Raw genomic sequence first — 9283 nt, 5'->3', positions numbered from 1 at the left:
AAAACCAATTTTAGAAATAACCCAAGTATTTATGGAATTACAATTACAATAAAATCACTTTTACAAGCGAAATAAAATCATATAACTCACTTATAAATCACACAATTCAATCCCACATAACAACAAATCATAAATAATTAAATAACAATCGGTAACCGCTGCCAAAACCATTACACACATTTTATTTAATTATTTAAACCTTTGTTACACTTTTGAATATTAAAATAAAATGAAAAATACACGAGTCGTTATAATATTTGTGTGGTTTAGTATCTGGAAATCAACAGGGATGGTTTACAAAGAATAAGGCTTACGGCTCAGAGATCAAATGATGTGATCCGAGTTCAAGGCTGTATGATTCAATGTACTAACAATATAAAACAGAGCTATTTTGAATATTAACAATATGTCACAAGAGAATTTAAAAATAATTGCAATATATCTCGAGAAAGGTTTAGAAGTACTTGCCTTATCACAAATGATTCCAACTTCACTTGTACCCGTCTAATGACTCTATTCAACAACCACTCCTCTACTTTTCCTATGCCTCGCTTCTATTCTCTGATCACTTGCTTTATTTTCTACGCATCAATTCCATTTTCTGATCACCTGCTTCCCTTTTTTTATGTCATCCTTACTCTTCTAGGCATCATAAGTATCTATCAATATTCATCTCACCTTAACTAATCATCACATAGACGTCATAAGATTTTATCTACCCTTCGTTTCACCCAAATCCGATTTACGGATTGAAAGTTATAGCAGAAACAATCAACCAATGCACGTATAGTCATATTATGCATCAATCAGATCACATATAACACGTAGCACGTAAGATATTCAATTAAAATAAGTTTTCAAAGAAGATTCGGAGTCAAAATGATTTTTCAGGTATTTAATATGAATTTTTGAACATTTTTCGGAATTAAAACGGAACTCTAAATCATTTTATAATTAAATAATAGGGTTTGAATACCCGAATCTGACTTTTAAATAATTTTATAATAATTATCTAGCCTTGAAAATAATTTAAAATAATATTTTAAAGTTCAAAACTATTTTCCAGAATTTTTAATTCAAAAGAAATAATTAAATCCAATTAAATAATCAATTAAAATTAATTAATAACTAATTAAAGTTATTAATCAATTAATATTTAAATTAATTAACTAATTAAATAATTAATTATCGATTAAAATTAATTAATTAAATAATTCAGATTTATTTTTGAATTAAAATAATTTTTGGAATTAAAAATAATGATTTTTGGAATAAAGAATGAATTTTAGAAATTGAATAATGAATTTTTGGATTTATTATAAAATAGGAAATTCCAGAAACAGTTTATAAACTTTGTAACTGGGAACAGATGGATCAAAATCCCCTCCGCCAAGAACATCACCGGAGTTTGCTTGAATGTCAACCGAAATCTGGAAAATTTCCAGAAACCGGCAACATTCCGGGGAACTTCCGGCGGGTCAAACGGAGTGAAATCAGCATGGTTTCGGTTCGTTCTTAGTGCAAACTCATTCAGAATTTCATCCCCCATCCAAAAACAACAACCACAACCCTGTCCGGTTACCAAAACTCGATCTCCGGCCAAAGATCAAACCCAACCGGCAAACTTCACCGGAGAAACGAAGTTCTTGATTTTCTATACTAAATTCGTATAATTATATGGGGAATTAAAGCCCAGAATCTGTAGAATCTAACACCCTAACTTTTAACAATCAAGAATCAAGAATAAAATTTGAAATTTTACAAAAGAACAAAAGTTCGGTTTTAACAAAAATAGAATCAAAATCACACAAGATACATACGAAAATAATCATCATGATCTCAGGAATCATATCTAATCAACAAAACTTCAAACAATTCCTTAAAATCATAAACCGAATTATATAAAAAAAATGGAAATACAAATTTGATAAATATACGACCTTATACGATGATTCTGGTACGGATACGATAGTCTCGTCGAGAGCTTCGTTTTGACTATTCATTCGCCTCGGTCGGATTTTAATAACGTCCTCAAATCCTCGTTTGATTGCGAAGAACACCGTTCGTTTCTTGGATAATTATCTATTTAACTATATGCAAATGATTTTCTGTACACAATAAAATACTTGAAGGGCTATTTATATTTACGGAATATTAGTACCCCGTTGGATCATACCAGATAAAAAATATTTTGTTTATTTGTAAAAACAGATCCAAAACGGTACTGGTTTCGGGATAATTTTATAAATCTATACGATTTGCATTGCGGTCTTGGTCTCAGCGCTTTGGTTACACGTACTACGAGATGATAATTATAATAGTTTAATAAAAAGATCTCGTTTATCAAACATACAAGTTTTATTGATTAACTGAAACGAATTTTGTATCGAAAATATTGTGCCGGGACCCGCACAGGACAAACCGTACGCCGGATCGAAAAAGTCAAAACATGGAAAATGCTCGGAATATTACAATTATGTTAGGATGGAGTTCTCGGAAGAGTTTCGGGTTATAAAAACGTAAAAAACGGATGAGGTCAGCTGGTTCCCGATTATATAAAATAGTTTATAATTACTCAGAAAAAAATTTATTAAATCCATAAATTTTCTATAAAATCATGAATCAACATAAAAATTGATAGAAAAATATCACAATTATCTATATTTTATTTTGGACTTATAAAAATTAAAATACTCAAATTATATCATATTTACATATCCAAACACAGATACCACTTATAGATAATTCACAAAAATTCATATAATAATCACATAATATTTATTTATTAACAAAAATAATTACACGTCATATCCCGTATATTACATCTTCTCTCTGTCTCTCCTCTCTATCGTATATTTATATACTTTTAATTTTTAAAAATTAATATCTTCTCAACCGTCCGTCCAAATTTCAATTTCTATATATAGAAATGATCAGTGTTTCGATACCTACGCAAAGGTATATATATTGCAAGGTTTTGAGGAGATAATTTGCATAACATATTTCCGTGTTAATTTATTTTCGGGGCATAGAAAAGGAGTTTGACGACGTTGATTACTCCACATGGCATTTCAGTGTGTATGTTTATAGCTATGAATTTTGGATCTTTCTGGAGATATTTTACGGATATTAGATATTCACTTCTGGGTGATCATAATTTATTTTGGGTAACGATTTCGAAATACCACTTTCGTACTTGTGTATATTATAGCATGTTAGTATTTATATATTTATTTCATAATTTTCAGAAGTTGTTGTAGAAGTCGCTTTGGGCCTTGTTTTTCGTTTCTCGCGTGTTTATATGTGCAGATATAAATTATTTTGTATTTTAAATTTATTAATTTTATTAGAGTATAGATGGATTGTATTGTTTGAATTGATTTTGAGGGGTTCTGACCCCGGGGAAAAGTCCGTTTTACAAAGATGTTATTTCGAATTTTTTTTTAAAATATCTATTTTAATTTCAAATCATTATCTTTTATTATTTTCTAATATTACAATTTGAATTAATTATTTGTAATTTGTTTTGATTAATTATTTATTCATTTAATTAATTAATTAATTCATTTAATCAATTAATTTTATTTATAAATAATTGAATGAGGTGTAATTATTTATAATTAAGCCAAATAATATTCTAAAATTATTTTGAGCTTTTAAAATTATATAAAGGTATTTAAAATTTAATAAATATTATTATTAATTGAATTAATTTAATTTTATTCATAATAAATAGACCCTTCATCTGTTTAATACGAAACGAACGTGTCTAGACTCAGAAAAATATTATTATTCTATTAAAAATAATTTCGAGACATAAATCCTTTTGTTCCCAAAGGTCACTTGTTTTGCAAGTCAGTTCTGAGTCGCGTATTTATCAAAATGTCATATTTTGACTCGATTTCAGTTTTAAACATATCGAGTCGAATGTTTTGATGAATTGAGTCATGTATTATATGAATTATGTGATACGTGAATTATATGTTTACTGCAAGTCAATGCAGATTTTCTTATGTGTTTACAGCAAGTCAAGGCTGATTTTTTTACTATATATTTGATTTTTGATTGAGATTAAAAACCGGTGGATAGTCTAATAAATAGAGGAAATGGTGCCGAATTTTCGGTAGATTTCATATCCATTTATGGGATATAAATGAGTTTATTATATAAATAAATTGTTAGTATACATATCATTGAAACATGTCTACGTGTGTATATGGGCCAAGAGTTTTGTGTCTTATTGTTTTCTTTATTTGCGGGATATCGTTTTGGTAGACGATAGAGTTTTGACGCGCAGTTTGTCGATTAATTATCGTGTAGCCAACTAAGACTGTATCTTTTTAATTATAGATGCGAGTTGTTCAAGACGATCAAGGTGAGACTTTAGGATCCAGAGTAAAGTTGAACTGTAATGCATATCGGGCTTCAAGTAATCGCAGGAGCAACATATCAGTGCATTATTGAAATAGAAGACAACAATGTCATGAGATGTCAGAACGAGTGAATTGTGTTATTGCGAGTGTGATTAACTGCTAAAAAACCAAAGGCAAGTATTTCTATACTATTCTAATTCTAGAATAGTTTAATGTTTTACTTATCAAACTGCTTAGATTTCAAAATATTTACGTACTTAAAAATTTAGAGTATTTTATAAAGATTTTGTGACCGCATTGTAGCTTTTGTTTGAGTACTCGTGTTTGAGATCTGAATTCTACGAATTATGATCCAGCCCTATCAAGTGGCTGATCAGCATGTGATAAGGCATCCGCCGGAATATTGTGATTCCCAATCTAAAACTTATTGCTTACTATTTTATAAGCTTACTGTTAGCTTCAGTTATTATTCAGATATCATTGATTATCTGTTGTTCTTTCTTTATCAGCATAATACTGTTGCTGATAATCATACATAAGTGATTTATCCCGTGCTTCTGTTTTGAATAAAATTTGAAAATTGCAGTTTTGATTCAGTTTCTAGATGATATTGATATTTAGTTTGTTGTTAAATATCAAAGGTGGTATTAATATAGACGACTGATGTTGATTTCAGTATGGGATGTTTTTAGCATCAAAGTTCATATTAATATCTAATTTGATATGACATCAAAATGAGTATTAATTATAAGAGTTGGGTTTGAATGAGTTTATGATTTCGTCTATAATCACTGTTTCATATTGTTGTTTACGATATTTCTGTAAACACTGTTTTACGAGTTTTATTCTCATCGAGATTTAAAGTATTGCTGAAATATTTTTGCTCGAAAATACCAAAAGGATTTTAAATACATTTAAGGAACCAATTCAGAGATTTTTTAACCAAAATTTTTCTGGTTCATCAATTATGATTTAAAATATTCTGCCCTAATGCAGATGTCGATTTTTTTATATATCAAAAAGACCATATATATATTTTATACTGAACTTGCTGAGCATTTTTTCGATCATACTTTCCTGTTTTTAAATTTAACCTTCCAGTGAGGATTAGCTTATGCTGTTTAGCCGCGTAATTGGAGAAAGCAAAAAAAGAGGCTGTTGGAAGGTGGTTGATCCAGGGTTTGCGGACTAGTATAAGTTATATTGTGTAAAGTTGTTTATTTATATAATAGTTATGTTATCTTATTTTTGGGCCTGGTATATTTCCTTTCGAAGTTATACTAGCGGGTCAGTCTCGAGGTTCGAATTTGTTCAAAAAGAGTTTTAAAAGAAAGAGAAAATTTTATTTATGGAAATTGGATATCTTGTTTCTAGAACTGTAACGTTAAAAGATCTTGGATTAATTTGGGGTCATAGATGTTAAATATCTTCTGATGGCATTTGTTTATTGATTAAACAGGTTGTTTTGGATTGAGGTTTCATAGTGATGACCAAATCCTCTGACCCCCGATTTGGGAGCGTCACATAAATGCTATGTTAGAAACTCAATTTATTAAGTTTGAGAAACTGAAGATAGAGTGTAAGATTGCAAAAGATGAATTGACTGAATCTTTGAAGAAATAGGAGATTTTGAGAAAGCAGCTTGAACGAGAGCAAAAGGTAATCAAGTCTTGAAAATCATAAAGAGATGTACACGCCCAAATTGTTAAGGTTCAAGGAATAGAGTCATTTTATGAAGAAGCCTGGAAAAAAGCAAGGAGAAACTGGATCCTGAGTTGGTAGAAGGTGTATCAACGGATTAGGAGTTAACGGATGATAAAGTTTATCCATCGACAGCCAAAAAGGATTATCCATCGAAAGACAAGAAACCACATCCTTCAATAGAAAAGAATCCTTTTAGCAAAGCCAAGCTAGCTAAACTTAATGAAAAATATGGATCAGTTTCCAAGAACTTTGTTACAGGAGAATCGAGTCAAGCCGAGTAGAAAAAAATTGTAAATGTGGGGCATCTGTCAATGAAGCAGTTGAGTGAAAGATTGGAGAAAATTGAGGTCAAGGCAGATTCTAAAAGGAAGAACAACATGAATGGGAAAGTAGGAACTAAGAAACATAACAACTACACACCTGACAATATGCATCAAGAAAAATCTGTGTTAAGTGTGGTAGTATTAATCATTTGTCTGTTAATTGCAAACTTCTATGTTTGCACCCATTTCTGCATCTCCCTCATTTTCCAACATGTACACATTACCAATGAATGTCATGCTTATTATGCCTGCACAGAATTTAAATGCACAATTTGCTAATATGCAATTTGCACAAAATCCTTATTATGCTGCATTCAATATGCCACAAATGCCTTTTAGCATACCTTACTGGAATAACATGTTTGCACAATTTATGCCATATCATGTTGATCAAATTGTGCATAATAATTATGTAATTGATCAAGGGATTCATAGTCAATCCCCTAGGACTAAGGTTAATTCTCAGTCATCTAAGTCTGATGGTGGAAAATCTAAGAAACCTAAGAAAAAGGCTAACAAGGCAGGACCCAAGGAAACTTGGGTACCAAAATCAACTTGATTTGATTTTGATGTGTGCAGGGAAACAAAAAAAATCTTTGGTATCTGGATAGTGGTTGCTCAAGGCACATGACTGGAGATTCTACCTTGCTTACTGAGTTCAAGGAGAAAGTTGGCCCAAGTATTACTTTTGGAGGTGGCAACAAAGGGTATACTGTGGGATATGGCATGATTTCTAGAGACAATGTCATCATTGAAGAAGTTGCCTTAGTTGATGGACTCAAGCACAATCTACTGAGTGTCACTCAACTCTATGACAAAGGAAACTCAGTAACATTCAATTCAGAAGCCTGTGTTGTTACAAATAAAAAGAACAACAATGTGGTTTTCATTGGAGTGAGAAAAGGAAATGTGTATCTAGCAGACTTCAACTCATCAAATTCAGAATCTGTCACTTGACTTTTCAGCAAAGCCAGTCAAGATGAAAGTTGGCTATGGCATAAGAAGTTGTCTCATCTGAACTTCAATAATATGAATGAGTTAGTCAGGAAAGACCTAGTCAGAGGCATTCTAGAGTTCTCAAAAGATGGAATGTGTGATGCCTGTCAGAAAGGAAAGCAGATCAAGGCCTCATTCAAAAGGAAGCTTGAATCTACAATTGAAGAACCACTACAACTATTGCATATGGACTTATTTGCATCAGTCGATGTGTTGTCAATCTCAAAGAAAAGATATTGCCTAGTGATTGTAGATGATTTCTCAAAGTTCACTTGGACATATTTCCTTAAATCTAAAGATGAAGCTAGTGAAATAATTATCAATCACACAAGGCAAGTCAAAATTCATCCCGATCTCAAGGTTAGAAGAATCAGGAGTGACAATGGAACTGAATTTAAGAATTCTGCAATAAGGTTATTTTGTGAAAAAAATGGGATCATGCATAAGTTTTCAGCAGCAAGGACTCCACAACAAAATGGAGTGGTGGAAAAAAAGAATAGATCCCTTATTAAAGCTACAAGGACAATGCTAGAAGAATCAAAGCTACCAACTTACTTTTGGGCAGAAGCTGTAAACACTGCATGCTACACTCAGAATATTTCTTTGGTTAATCAAGCAAAATGCATGACTCTTTATCAATTGTTCAAGAACAGGAAGCCAACACTAAACTTTATTCGTGTCTTTGGCTGCAAATGCTATATTCTAAGGAATCAAACTGGGTAGCATGGAAAGTTTGATGCCAAAGTAGATGAAGGTATTTTTGTTGGGTATGTAGTTGGAAAAGCATACAGAGTCTACAATCTTAGAACCAACATTATTATGGTATCTGCACATGTTGTGTTTGATAATAAGAAGATTGAAGGACTGCAAGATGAAGGTTTTCATGAAAGCCTCAAATTTGACAATGTTGAGATGAACTGTGATGATAGTGATGATAGAAGTTATCAAGAAATAATCTCTAAGGATAATGCAGAAAAAGTTAGCAATAAATGAAGCACATAATTCTACATTCGTCGAGATACAAGGTGCATCATCCATTGAAAGACAAATTGTATCACCCATCGAAAGGAAAAACTCAACATCCGTTGAACCACCAATACGAGTTGAAAGTCAATACATATCACACACAGAAAGGACCACAACTTCAATTCAAAGATCCTGAAACTCAGGGGGAGTTTCTTATAATCAAAACTCAGTCAGACATTAAGACAACTTCGAGGCCTTTTCATCTAGAGGTAATCTACCACAACAAAGGAAATGGACTAGAGATCACCAATTTGAACTAATTATTGGTGATGCATCTTCAAGAGTGCAAACAAGGAAAGCCACTCAATAAGAATGTCTATATCGCAGCTTTCTGTCTCAGGAAGAGCCAAAGAAGGTAGAAGAAGCTATTTTGGATCCTGATTGGGTTTTAGCCATGCAGAAGGAGCTAAACCAATTTGAATGGAATAAAGTATGAAAGTTGGTACCCAAACCTAAAGGCAAGAATTCTATTAACACCAAATGGGCATTCAGAAACAAGATGGATGAAAATGGCATAGTCGTCAGGAACAAAGCTAGATTGGTTGCCAAAGGCTACTGTCAATAAGAAGGAATATATTTGATGAGACTTATGCTCCGGTTGCAAGACTCAAAGCCATCAGAGTCTTTCTAGCCTATGCAACCCATGCCAATTTCATTGTCTATCAAATGGATGTCAAAAGTGCATTCTTGAATAGAGATTTGAAGGAGGAAGTCTATGTAAGTCAGCCTCCTGGTTTTGAAGACCCCAACTTTCCAGATTATGTCTACTATCTTTTGAAAGAACTTTATAGATTGAAGCAAGCACCTAGAGGCTGGTATGATACTTTGTCAAAGTTCCTTTTAGAAAATCATGTCACAAGA

This window comes from Apium graveolens, chromosome 5, assembly GCF_009905375.1.
Source record: "Apium graveolens cultivar Ventura chromosome 5, ASM990537v1, whole genome shotgun sequence".
Taxonomy (NCBI): domain Eukaryota; kingdom Viridiplantae; phylum Streptophyta; class Magnoliopsida; order Apiales; family Apiaceae; genus Apium; species Apium graveolens.
This window is presented reverse-complemented; position numbering follows the sequence as displayed.